The 14,517-nt window shown below is 37.8% G+C and overlaps 1 protein-coding gene across 1 annotated transcript in view; it reads right to left on the reverse strand.

Annotated features, from left to right (window-relative positions):
• galnt1 (UDP-N-acetyl-alpha-D-galactosamine:polypeptide N-acetylgalactosaminyltransferase 1) overlaps positions 1 to 11,627 on the reverse strand; it is a 101,737-nt gene extending 90,110 nt beyond the window's left edge. The window contains exon 1 of the mRNA XM_081388671.1: positions 11,262 to 11,627. The gene's annotated coding sequence lies outside the window, so the exon portion shown is untranslated. The remainder of the gene's footprint in view (positions 1 to 11,261) is intronic.
• Between the last annotated feature and the right edge of the window lie 2,890 nt (positions 11,628 to 14,517).

The raw sequence follows: 14,517 nt of genomic DNA on the forward strand, positions 1-14,517 counted from the left end.
TAAAACATTAATCCAAATGAGAGAGGAAAAAAAAAAAAAACAATTAACCAATGCATAATCTGACATTTCCATACACCAGCCAGGAAATGTTTTAATAATCAAAATATTTTAATGTAATGCTACAATTTTCAACATTTTGAAATTGCAATAATACATTTTAACCCACAGCTAACATTTTGGGCAAAATGCAACATTTAATAATTCATGGCTCATTTTTTAGCCAAATAATTTGCATTAGTAATTATAACAAATCAACAATTTTTACCATCATGTAAAGTCTATTTTTACATTTTGCTTTGAACATAAAATGTATGATTACCTGCCATTCTAGGAAACTGATTTTGCAATACAAGATAAATAAATAATAATTCTGGCTAAAAAGGCAGGTTTTATGGCCATGTGTCTAAAAATGAAATACAGTTTGGTTTGATAGATTAAGGAAGTGACACATCTTACCCCACTCCCCACTACTTGGGACAGTTTGCTCAAACAGACAAGCGCACTAATGTAACAGAAGACACAAAGCAATGATAACAGTTTAATGTCTGCGAGAGTTTTAATGTACTTGATTGAACTGAACTACATTGCAGTGTCGTCGTTAGACAAAGCTTGGCTGCGGAAAAATGAGAGAACATAAAAACGATTTATTTAAAGCCATTTGTAGAGAGCACCCTGCAAAACCCTGATGATATCACTGCACAGCCTTTCTCTCTCCTTTTGAGACAGAGGGCGACTGCATGGGAGAGAAAATCAATCAAGAGCGCAGTGTGAGTAAACACTTCAGGGAGGCACAGCCACAGATGCAAGCGCTATGGACAAGTCACGTCTGCCAACCCCCCCAAACCAGCTAGACACACACACGCAATGAAATGGGTTGTGAAACGAGAGAATGCATCTCCTCTCGAGAAAGGCACAAGCTGTCGTCACTCCTGCTCAAAGCGAAAACAGCGAGAGAGACAGTGTGCGTAAATTCACGAGACATTGCAGTTAGGGCTGCACAATTACTCAAATTTGTAATCTCGATTACAATTACGGATTCCACAATTATGTAATCGTTCAAAGGCGCAATTAGAAAAAAAAAAAAACAGTGCACTTACATTATTCTGTGTGCTTAAGATGTGCGTTTTATTTCTCTACAGCTTAGCTTAAGGTTTTTCTCCCCCCATTGTTTTAATTTTAGTATAACATTATAATACCATGCATATTTTTACTTTGGTTTGGTTTCTTTAAATACATTTTTTTATATATATTTGACATTTGAGGTTTAATGCTAGAAAAAAGCAATACAAGTTTTTCAGGAAGAGTGTTTTCAAAACATCATTCGAAGTAAATTGTGATAATCGTAATTAATAATCGCAATTACAATTTCAAGGGAATAATCAACAGTTATGATTTTTGTCATAATGCCATAATTGCAGTACTCGGGCTCCAATTACTGACAATTGTAGATTATTTCTCTTGACACAAACTGTTATTAATTTTTTTTTTTTTACAAATTATACATGGGAAGCGAGCAACACAACAACACTAGAACACTCATCCTGTTATAATGAATGAAGGCTTCATTGTAAGTTCACATTTTTTCATAAGAGACCCTGCAGTTCAGCATGAGCTCATCGACTGTCCACGCACAGGGTTCTGGACTCTGTACAGAATGACTCTCTTATTTACATTGAGTTGTTTATAACCCAAGTGAATACTGTCACACTCTCTGCATAAGCAAGGGGGGCAACATGTCAAAATTGAAAATAACCAACTGGGCTTTTCACTTTGGTATAAAGCTTCTTTTTGAGTGTCAAGGGATGTTTCTTCAGCTTTCATTTTCAAGTGTCATCGCAAATAGAAGCATGAATCATTAACATGTAGACCAGACTACTGTACTTACAACTCACTCAATAAGACAATCAAAACACCTCTGATTTGTTAATGCGTTCATGCACATGATAATAACATTAACTTTATTGGTTATGAAAGATTACTGATAATATGCAGAATTGCAGATAGTAAGCTATTTTGTCCAAATTAATAAAGATAATAACAAAAACCAATGACTTTAAATGCTACAAGTGAATTTAGGCATCACAACATTATAATGTACAGTATGAGAAATGGATTTTAATTTTGAAATCTACTAAAGATCATATTTAACAGTGTTATTAAATTATGTTTTTGAAGATTAACTTTAAGTGAGCGTTATGTCAAGGGTAATCTAAATTTAAAAATGGTTTAAATGAATGTAGCTATATCCAATATCTGGTATCCAATATCTATCAAACTGATATGGTACCGATTTATTGTTCACTTTGACCAGCATGAGTTGTTTTTAATTGTGCTACCAAAATTAATAAATGGATTAAAAAAATCGTATTCCGAATTCCGGTAGCGGTCGACGCGCGTTCACGGAGATGGATGCTGGCGTATGACGTAGGACGTAGCGTAGGAAGCGTCATGACGTAGAACGAACGTAGAGTTTTGTTTTGCTCTGCTCTCTGGCTGCGCTGTCACGTTCGTTCTACGTCATGACACTTCCTACGCTACGTCCTACGTCATACGCCAGCATCCATCTCCGTGAACGCGCGTCGACCGCTACCGGAAGCCAGTTATTTTCGTTTATAAAGTTTTAAATATGTATATTTTTACGACAAAACAGCACGGATTACCCTCAGAAGGCCTTTGTTTATCCCCCTGGAGCCGGATGGATTACTTTTGTGAAGGATGCTGGATGCATGCACATTTTGGGACTTGAATGAGGTGGACCCCATAGCTTCAAATTATAACCACTGAAAGATCTAAGACATTTTCTAAAATAACTGAAAATGTGTTCGTCTAAAAAAAGATTGACATATGGATCTCGAACGGCTTGAGGGTGAGTAAATCATGGGTTAAATATCATTTTTGGCCGAACTATCCCTTTAAGTCTTCAGTGGTCTTCACATCCTTCTTTCCAAGTCACAGCATTGTTGTTAAGCATCATGCTATGTAGTTGTAAATTAGTTGCAAAACGCCTGGTTCTTAAACTCTGGAGACCAGCTACATAAACATGAACACCATTAGGGTTGGTTTCCCATCGACTGAGAAGCGATACAAGCTCAACATGCCGCAAATGAGGACTTAGCATTGCAGAATGATGTCTGTGGAGACGTTTAGGACAGCAATAGCTGAGCCTGAGCAAGCAAGCTGTTCTATCCCCTAAAGCAAACCTAAACATCATTTATCAGATAATCTGACTACGGTGGCAGTTTGCAAGTAAACAGAGTTGGCGAATGGGAATATAAAAATATTTGCCATATCCTAAAAAAAAAATAATAATAATGAATATTATTTAGAATTGTTTACGAATAAAATAAAATAAAAATGAGAAAGCAAAAAACATTGCTTGTTGCTGAATCATGTTGTGATTAGTCTGTTAGCTTAGCGATTAGCACTGGCCACTTGCTGATTTAGATAAGATGCCTTTCATGCTGTCAAGCATCAAGTTAAAGATTAACAAAAAGCAAAGAGGTGAAATTGAGCAAGCAGTTTTTTATGGTTTTAGTTTTATAACTATAATAACTGTACTCTGTTGTGGCCTCCTGAGTCCCATTGCAAAAAGGTTTGCTACAATGAAGGCTACGGCTAATCGTGACAGAAATTCTGTAACACTGACAGGAAAAGATTAAATTAGTCCTGCCAGACTTTTCCAAATACTGCAGATGTAACATATTACTGGAACTGGCCTGTCCGCTATAGTGGAATTGTTTTGCACTCAGTGCTCAGTGCTGTTCCTTTAGACAAGTCCGACTCTGATACCTTTTGGCTAAGGATGACCCATTTCCATAAAACACTATCTGTACTCAGAGAAGGCCAGAAGCACTGTCAAATGTACACGCTAACAGCAGGGCATCCAGCACACGCACTTGAGGTTTTTCCTCCAATACGCACATCAGAAGACATTTCAGAGTCATAAAGCACAGAATGAGGTCACCAGTCATCATCTCACTGTCTAACCTTTCACTACTGCAACATGTGCTCAATTTCATCTTCATCTCAAAGCTTAGCCGACTGTTCTTCTGATATAAGTGTTCTGTGTTCAGAAACTGCCACAAACTGTTAATAATATACATCTACAGACAAAAGGTTCGGAGAAGGTCAGAAAGTTGTTTTCTGAAACTTTCATTTGAATGATTTCTGATAGGATTATGACACTATTAAAAAATATTAAAACAGAAAACAGTTCTATTAAATGGGAATAATATTTCACAGAATAACTGTTTATTACTGGTTTTTCACTGTGTTTTTGATAGAGTAAATGCAGCCTCGGTGAGAATAAGACACTTCTTAAAAAAAAAAAATTATTCAGACCACAAACTTTTGAATAGTAGCGTAGGCTATATCCAATATAGTGTGATGGCAATACATTAAAATAATAATAATAATAATATCTACTAAAAAGCAACATATGGTATCAACACATTGTGCTCAATGTCAAGTCAAGAAAGATTTAAACCCACATCCTTTCAAAATCACCCCCGTCTCAATGTTACATCCCCTCTTTACCTCCACTCACATTCACACAAAACAGCTCTCTCTTCAACTGTGCAACCAAACCTCCATTCCAGTTTCGGTTCTCTTCAGCACACGCGTCTGTAACTCGACCAACATCCCAGTTTCTATAGTTCTGTTCAGCGCACGTCTCTTTATCACGATGTAATCTGCCTGTTTCCTTTGTGCCTCTGTTATCCGATCTAAAGCCAGTCACTTTACATCCTGGGCCATTATACCATCCGCCACTTAATATAGTTTAATGTCTCTGACTTCATTAAGGGACGGAAGCAAGTGGACAACTAACTCATTACTCCAGCCTAATTCCAAAGTTCTGCCGGCTGCTCTATTGAACCATTTCCAGATATACATTCTGCATATTTTTCAATATAAAACACGTTTTACTACCACAATACTTGCCTATAAAACCCTGGCCATCACAAAACATCAATTTAGATCACCGTCCCTCAACTGGCACAGATCAGAAAATTGTGATATTGCATTCAGGTCCTTGCGCTTGAAGGCAAAATGATTCATTGCTAAATATGACAGGCGAAGAGAAAGAAAAAGATAGACAGAAAAAAACAGGAGGAGGGTAAGAGAGGGAGCGAATGATAGCAAGGGAGTTGTGAAGAGCAAAGATGAAAGGAAATCAAAGTAGAATCCCAATGCGTGGAGAAGGGGATCTCCTGTGATTAATCATCCTCCAGCCCAGTATGAGAAGAAATAATCTCGTTAATGTCAACAAAGCCGAATATACGCTCCAAATGCAGTTTCGAGATGTGGGATTTCAAGATGGCAGCATAAAGATGATGTCACGCTATCTGATAGACGGCCTAACGATAAAGAGCATGCGACGTCGACCGATGGGCCACAGATCAAATCAGCCGTAATGGGCTTTAATTTCATTTCAGACCAGCGTGGAACACAGGCTCAAAAGTCTGTCAACATCTCCTACAGATATGACCCCCAATTGAATGAGAAATCACAGAGAACATAATTGTGGTGAATTTGCTAGCCGGTGGACCATGAGCTGGAGATCTGCATCTCCACCACAGCAAAAAGACTCTGGAGCAAATGTAATTACAGCCCAGCTGCCTCTGTTAGACAAACACATGGTTGGAACTTCCAACGTTAGTTCACCCTAAAATAAAAATTCTGACATTCTTTACTTACCCTCATTTTGTGCCAAACCTGCAGACTTTTTTCGCCAGAACATCAAAGAAAATATATTAAAAAAAAATTGTTTTATATTAGACACAGAACATCCTACTTACTAATACTATTCAAAACGTGCCTAACGTGCCAAATGGTGCCATTTCCACATATAAGCTCTTTGGTTTACTTTTTTGAAAAGTATATTGTGCTGATCTCATCTGTCTACTGCTCCACCGCGCACAGGACAGTTCCCCTTTCTGTCTGGCTATATTCCCTGATGTTTCAGTTCCTCACCTGAAACTCAAGTGAAACAGTTCCAGTTACTAAATGTGCACATCCAGGGTTATTACAGTTAGGCTAACTAAAACTAAACCAAAAAAACATGTTTGTTATATAAACGTTGACTGAAATAAAGATTTTATTTCAGCTAGTTGCCAACATTTCTCATTTTCGTAACTTTAAATTGATGTACTAAAATAACTAAAACTGATATAAAAACCTAAACTATATAGACATATCTAAAAATAATAATAATAATAATAATAATAATAATAATAATAATAATAATAATAATGACAAAACAGAACAAAATTACTAAAAAATTTATAAATTAAGATGAAAATGGAAAATATAAAATAAAAACAAATTCAAAATATTAAAACTATAATAGTAATGATACTAAAATTACACTGGCACATCAGTCAGTTCTAGATAGCTTAACCGGGGGAGGTTTTTGTTTTAGGTCACATTCAACAAAAATAGAAGACAAAAATCACAAACTATGCCAATAATAACTCTTAACACACACATATACATATATATATATATATATATATATATATATATATATATATATATATATATATATATATATATATATATATATATATATATGAGTGAGCTTCCGCTATGCATTCAGGGATGTCAATGTATGGATTACAGGTAGGGCTGCACGATTAATCGCAATGAAACCACACGCGATTTGGCAAAGGCTGCGATTATTTTCTGCGCAGCTTGTCAGTGCGGTGTGGCTGATCGGTAGTAAACGCTGCTCCATCTGAACACCAGAGGGCGCTCTCACGCAGACACACCAAATATGCCCAGCCGCAGAAGTACAATCACGCACAGCATTCCAGGAAATCCCTACATGGGCATCATATTATCGCTGTAGTTGAATAAACTGAGGATTGAAACGCTTTGATTGTTTAAACATGCCTTATTCTGTGTAAGAAGCCACATCATCTCACAGTATGATGCTCAACTGTCGTTATGAAATGAGTTTGGAGTAAAAGCATGTTATTAAATGTTGTCTTTTGTTGGACAAGAGGTTCATAAATGCTTCTCATGTTTGGAAAGGCGTGTTGAGTATAAGTGACTCAAACTCACAGCGCTTTCAGATGGAGCAGCGTTTACAGAGCCGTACATCGATGACAAGCTGCGCATTCAAAATAATCGCAGCCTTTGCGATTTCATAATCGCGGTAAGCCAAATCGGTTTAAGTGTGATTTTGTGTAAATTGCGATTAATCGTGCAGCCCTAATTACAGGTGTCTGCGTACTAGAATGATCATAATCAGCAAACCAAATTTAAACTATCTAGACCAGTAAATTGAACTATTTCTAATAACTTAAGGGGTGGTCACACTACACATACTGTACACTACACTCCTTCAGAGCATGACGTCATATCATGACCGCTGCAGTATCCGAAGAAAGTTTGCATGCTCAAAGTCAAGTGTGACTGTGGCTTTAGACCTGTAATCTTGAAGAGCAATCTATAAACTCAACAAATAGCTTAAGGTTAGACATGACATGAGTAAACGGTGGTGGTGCTTGCTAACTGAGAGGAAGTAGCTGGAAAGGTTACAAAACATTAGCCTATTTGTTTGTGCTCGTTTCTATTTGAGATGAATGTATTAAAATATGGCCTTAAAGGTCCCGTCTCGTCTACAGGCCCTCTGGAGATCCCCATTAACCCAAATGTCAATATCATAGTGCTTCACAAGTGCTAACCGAGGGTCTTAATCTAATCCATTACCGATGACCCTGGACAACAGTCCTAGATTTTCCCTCAGAAGTTTTCACTCTCCCAAGCTCTCATGTCAGACGTTGCCCCAATGATGGTCAACAGCACTCTAACTGTTATTCAGTGCGTCATGCGACTTATAATTCAGTTCCACCCTCTCTTCGACATAGCATGTCCAGGAAAGCGAGTCGGCTGCTGGGTTACCGAGAAACAATGGCATTCCTGTGCTCTGTGATGCCAGGTGCCGGCAGGAACACGATCCCTTCCATCTGTCCGTCTGTTCTGGCAAGCGCTCGGCCAGGCCCGGGCAGCAGCTAGAGAGAGTCACAAAATGGAACTATTGTTCCAAAGCCTCTTGGAGGAACACACTAAATACCACTAACCCCCCCATACCCCACCCCCCACCACATACACACACACACACTTCCCCAACACAAACGTCGACAAACACACATTCAGCATAAACACGCACATCAGGAATGAAGCTAAAGACAAACGCACAGTAGAGTGTCGGACGCAGAGCCACTGCCAATGTCAGCCCAACAACATGCGCCTCGCACGCATCTGCAGTTCAGCTGAAGTCTTGCTGAGGGGGAAAACAGTATGCTGCGCTGCACAGCCCAGTCTCATGGAATATGATTCATTTCCTATAAATGTAGGACCCGACAGCCTCTCCTCTCCAAGATAACTCAGCACTGAGACTTTCAAATCTGCCTGACCTTATTGCCAAAAACATTATATTTTTAATGACTTTTTGGATTTTCAATTCGAAGCCACGATGAAACGGAAGTAACAACATATATTTTCATCCATATTGTGATATAGTCTAAATCTGAGTATGATGGATTATCCAAACAGAAAAAAAAATGTAGGTTGGGAACTTGGTTCTATTCAAGGTTGTTGATTGGATTTTAAGATGTGGCTGTTTTGGGCGATTGTGGAGGGGCGGGGTTTAAGCAGACTAAATGATTGGAAGATGAGATCCGTATACATCACCAGAGAGTCATTTTCACTGAAAGATTGAGATATGACATTTTAATTAAACATTTCAACATCAAAAAACGGTCAAACAAATAAAAATGCATGGATGAATCGTTCATAATAAGATCTATAATTAATTAATGATTAATTAATCATTTTATAAATCAACTAGGCCTAATCTACTCATTTTACAAAGAAAAAAAAACTTCTGCATCAAAACCTATTTGTATATATGCAAAATATGATGTCTGTTTATAGATTTTTCAACAGAATGAATTTTCCACTTCCTATTAAAAAAGGCCACCATTATTATAATAATTGATATTTTTCCATTAAGATGATCTCTATCCAATTCTTTTTTACTATTTTTGTGCAATACCATAGTATTTTTGTAATGTTATTGTAAGTTGGGGTTTTGGACATGTCAAAATAGCATACAATAAATTAACAAATAAAATAAAAATGTTTTATTGATTTAAAACAATCCTGCATAGACTAGAGATGCATTGCGGTCTCAACCCGACGCTTTGCACCTATCCTTTTAGGTTTAACGTATTCTCCAAGCACAGCAACCATTTGATGCCCTCAGGCAACGCTTTACCACCTCACACACTGGGACTATCAATTTCTCCCAACTAAAAACACGCATGTAGCCAGGGTCTGTCCGAAATCCACATAGCCGGTGCACTGTTTAGAGGCGAGAAGACCAGTGAAAGTAGCAGATAAATAATGGATAGCTCGTTCTTTCTCCTCTGTGAAAAAACATGACAGATCAGTTCCTGCACCCTCTGCTTGTAAAGCTTCATTTCTGACTCCCGGGGCCCGCCGCCCGCCGTCTCCACGCTCTCATCTTCTAATGGTCCTACCAGTGATTACTGAGACATAAGTGCACCGTCTGTCTTGATGATCAATCATCCGCTGGATCTATAAAGACGGCCCCACCACAGAGCTCCCCAAATGTAATTAAATTTAAAAGAGTGGACGCTGCCCGATCTGCCAGCAGTTTGAGGGGCGTCGTTGGCTGTAAGCATGACTGACAACTTATTTATAGAGCTTTAGCTGCAAGCAACACAATACGTGATGATGACAACTTGGGGTGTTCGTCAAAAGCATGCTCAATTTCGTCTGTCATGTCATCAATGGACTCCTGAGAGCCACTGAGCAATAAAACAGCTCTTTTATCATGAGAGTGCTATTCAATAATAAGCACTGCAGAATTATATAATTCAGTACAGACAAACAAGGCATCTGGGGTCAATGTTTCCCACCACTAAATACGACAGAAGTAGAATAGGAGCAACTCACTGAGGATCAGCTTTTTAATGTCAGCCTACTTTTGACTTTTCAACTAAGGCAGCCCTCAAAAGAGCAAATGTCTGCTGCATGCCAAGTCAATCTGAACAGCAAAGTTAGGGCAAGCCCTTTCAAGTAATCCAATAGAGACTGGTAGCCTTTTTCATTTTTAATAGGCCTAACTTTTCTAGCTATTCATTACATAGATCCTACTACCTAGTGGTAGGATGGTGACAAGTACCCTTTGAATAAATCACTAGTACACATTCATTAGGGCCTAGATATCAGTACTTATTCCTTTGCTAGTCACTATCCCAAAATGTCGAGTAACTACTCCATTGTTTCCGGAACAAAACAAAACTGAAACAAAACATTGCCACTGAATTCTATAGGAATCTGTGATTCATATAAGCCATTTATTTGTCTATTCATGTTGAAAGCACAGCACCATGTTCAGTACTGATTTCTTCATTATTAGCGACTATTTTATTGGAAATTATTATCTATTCCAATTCCCTAATAACAATTGAATAGATATTAGTACCTATTTATTAGACATTAAGATGTATTCCAATTGCAGTCATGTTTTAATTTTAATGTATGAAGAAGCCCTTTTGATTAATAATTACATTCACACAGCAAAAAAACAAACAATTGCAAACAGTGACATAAGGAATGTTACTAACAACTGATACTAGACGTGTCTCATTTATGCATGAAAACTAATAGGTTACCAATTCACAATAAGTTAATGAACTAACAATGAAAACTTTTAAATTCAACATTTGCTAACACATTAATACAAGGGTTGTATCTTACGTTAACAAAGATTAATGTTACTTGCGTTAACAAAGATTAATAAATACTCAAAGAAATGTAGCCAATTGTTCATGGATAACTATCCTACTAGGACATTCAAGTAGTGTTTCCAAAATATACTATATTAGAATACTTATTAGTCAATTCCCCCAAAAAATACTACCAGTAATATAAATACACATAAGCTACTAGTAAGTTTTAATGGGGAAAATTTGTTAAAACGGCTTGCCATACTTGTCTTCACTGTCCGGGTGCGATTTCTTTCAATACATTTTATGACGCTAGAAAAGTCGCATTCCTGTATTGAAACATCGCTGCTCTTGTACAGTCCTCCTGTCTCTGCTTAACACTGACACATGAAGACACCAGAAAAACAGTCGGCAACAGAAAACAGCCCGAGAAAACGATTCGGGAGCGGACAATTATGAGGGTTACATTTTAGATATACAAATTAAAAGATTTACCTTATCTCGTTTCGACAGCGCACGAGACGATAACAGAGACCGTTGAGACCTTTCGCTTCGTCCCAGTGCGGATCTGAGGCTCCACGCGCTGGAAAAAAAATGTGATCTTCAGATGGGTAGTACCTCAAAAATTAATCCCAAACATGGTCGAGCGGAGATCTGGCCCGAAATACAGCGCTTTTCACAAAATCCGCCGTCTCGTTCCGAGGGGGATGGTGACCGTTAGTTTAGTGCGCGCAGGGCGGCCTGTTCGCTGGTAATTATGGTGTAAATTGGCCGAGGATCGAGGACACTCCGTCCGCTGGATGAGCGCTGCGCTCCGGCTGAAAGCACTGAGTGAGCGCCGCTATTCGGTCTAACGGAGACGGAGCAGCTGAAGAGACCCGCCCACTCTGTCAACCCGGAAGAGAACTGTCAATGAAATGGCATTAATGACATCAGTTGCGCTCAAGAATGAGAGCCATGGGTGGACAGTGGAAATATTATTAACAACCTTCTAACCTCTGGCTAAATCAGTTATAAACGTCCTTGAAAAAGAAGAACATTCTTGTGTTAGAATGGGAGAGTTGTGTATAGTTTTATTCCTTTGCTAACTCATGTAGGGCCTAACCACCCCTCTTGGGTTCTGGTTTTACAAGGATGTGGGTTTTGTTGTATCCAACCAATAAATCTTAACTGCTCATAAAATATCATCCAGATTGCTTTGCAATTTGTTATTGTTGGTTTTGGTTCATATGGTTCTCAACAATAATCATGGCTTTAAAATTAAACTTTTAAAAATGTGTTAAAATGTATGATCCATGAATTGCACTGGGACAGCAAAATGACTAATATGACCTTGGCTGACCAGGAACATTAACACTTTTGTATTGCATAATGTTCACGATGTTGTTTGACGTTTTGCGTGAGCAACAGCAGACGTGTGATAAGATATCAATAAAACACTGGGCCAAATATTGTAGCGTTACGTATATTATCAAGTGACAGGTAAATATACATCAAAATACTGTAGAGTTTGATTGGATGCACAGCCTTCGATGTCAACAACAAAGTCATTTTAAAAAACGATATTTATTTATGTACAGTACTGTGCAAAAGTCTTAGGCACGTAAGTATTTTCACACAAAAAAAGTTTTTAAGCCAGTTTCTTTTTCTTTTGCTGTAGTGTGTCAGTATGAAATATCAGTTTACATTTCCAAACATTGCTTTTGCCATTAATTGAAATAATCCAGTGAGATTTTGGTAGAAGCTAATTGGTCAATAAAATCTATTTATGAATTTATTTTTTGAAAGCATCCTCACTTTACAGCATTTTTACACAAGTGCCTAAAACTTTTCACAGTACTGTAGCTTTGCAGGTAGGTTTCTTCAAGCATCTTGGAGACGTTGATGTCCACAGTTCTTCTGGATTTAGTCTGTCTCAGTTTTTTCTGTTTCTTCATGTAATCACAGACAGACTCGATGATGGTGAGGTCGGATCTCTGTGTGGAGCAGACCGGCTGTTGTCAGACTCCTTGTGCATACACAAATCTCACTGGATTATTACAATTAATGGAAAAAGGAATGTTTGGAAATGTAAACTAATATTTCCTACTGACACACTACAACAAAATATATAAATAACTGGCTTAAAATCATTTTATTGGGGTGAAAATAACATGCCTAAGACATTTGCACAGTACTCTATGTTTATATGACTAGTGCCTTTATAATTTGAATTTAGCATTGTTATTGTGTTGCACTAACACACCGATTGAAGCCAGTGGTGTAAAACAGGTGAGGACATTTTCGGGTCAAAGAATGATGGTGGGTCCAGTGTTAGAAAAGTTTTAAAATAATAGCACTTTAGTCAATACAGTATGTTTACACTTTACAAAGTGATATTTACTTAATTTTATTGCTTATATAATTTTACATATTGTCAGCCATCATCCTACCCCTACCACCATTTTTCCCCCTTTGAAATAAACTGCTCAACTGCTCTATAATGTTTTTGAACTTTGACAGAAAGAAAAAACTCATGTCCTGGTTTGAGAAAATACAAAATGGCAACAGCAACAATGACCCTTGCCCTGTGTGCTTGGCAGCTGTAAAGATCTTCCAGAAAATTAATTGCTTTGTCATAATTTTCAGTGTTAATGTTTTTCTAGAATAAAATTCAGTTTATTCTCTCTATTCTGTTCATTTGAAGTTGCTTCAGAACAGCTTTAGTAAAAATAATAAAGCAATATTAATATGCAAAAACCTAATAAATGAAAATGAATATATTCCTTTTGTGTCTAAGTGTACTTGCATGACTTTGCTTATGTTTTAGGAGTGCAATAATATTCATTTGGAAAATAGGGCCATATCTGGCGCTATTATTCCATGTCAATTTAGGACTACCGACACTGCATGTTTAGTCACGTTTTATCTTCTGAAATACTATTGTTTTAGTATTTGTTCCATAGACTAACAACACACACACACACACACACACACACACACACACACACACACACACATTCTAAACAATGACCCGGTAAAAAGCCCAATCTTTCATTTATTGCAGTTAAGTTTTATTCATAAAATATTCATGGTTGTTTGCAATTGAACCTCAATACAGAATTTCCAGCTAGTTTATTTATGCATTGCATGCACCAGCCACTTGTAGCAACTTCGTCTTGATGAAATATAAATGAGACGTCAAGTGTGTGCAGTATGTTCTTTGCCCCAGCCCTCTCTCAACCTTTTATAAAAACGGTAACTCATCCATAGTAAAGCCAAAACACTACAGCAGGACTAAACTGGGGTGAACCAAACAGCTGTATTCAGGTCAAACGACAAAAGAGGATGTAGACGCAACACTATAGCAGAAAAGAGGAGCTCTGTCCCTTCTTATCAGCGGCCACCTGCAACATCTTAGTTGTTTTCTTCAAGGAAGAGGAGAGTCTGTGTGTGTGTGTGTGTGTGTGTGTGCGTGCGTGCGTGCGTGCGTGCGTGCGTGTGTGTGTGTGTGTGTGTGTGTGTGCGTTTGTACCAAATGTCCCCACAAGGATAGTAAAACCTGAGGTCACCTCCATTGTGGGGACCAGCCAGTGGTCCCCATGAGGGAAATGGGTTAATAAACATACTAAATTATATATTTTTGAAAATGTAAAAATGCAGAAAGTTTTCTGTGATGGGTAGGTTTAGGGGTAGGGTTAGTGTAAGGAGATAGAATATACAGTTTGTATACAGTTTTTTACAATCACTTTGTTACTATTTTCAGAACCTT

This window comes from Scardinius erythrophthalmus (assembly GCF_964197995.2).
Source record: "Scardinius erythrophthalmus genome assembly, chromosome: 16".
In the NCBI taxonomy this organism is placed as follows: Eukaryota; Metazoa; Chordata; class Actinopteri; order Cypriniformes; family Leuciscidae; genus Scardinius; species Scardinius erythrophthalmus.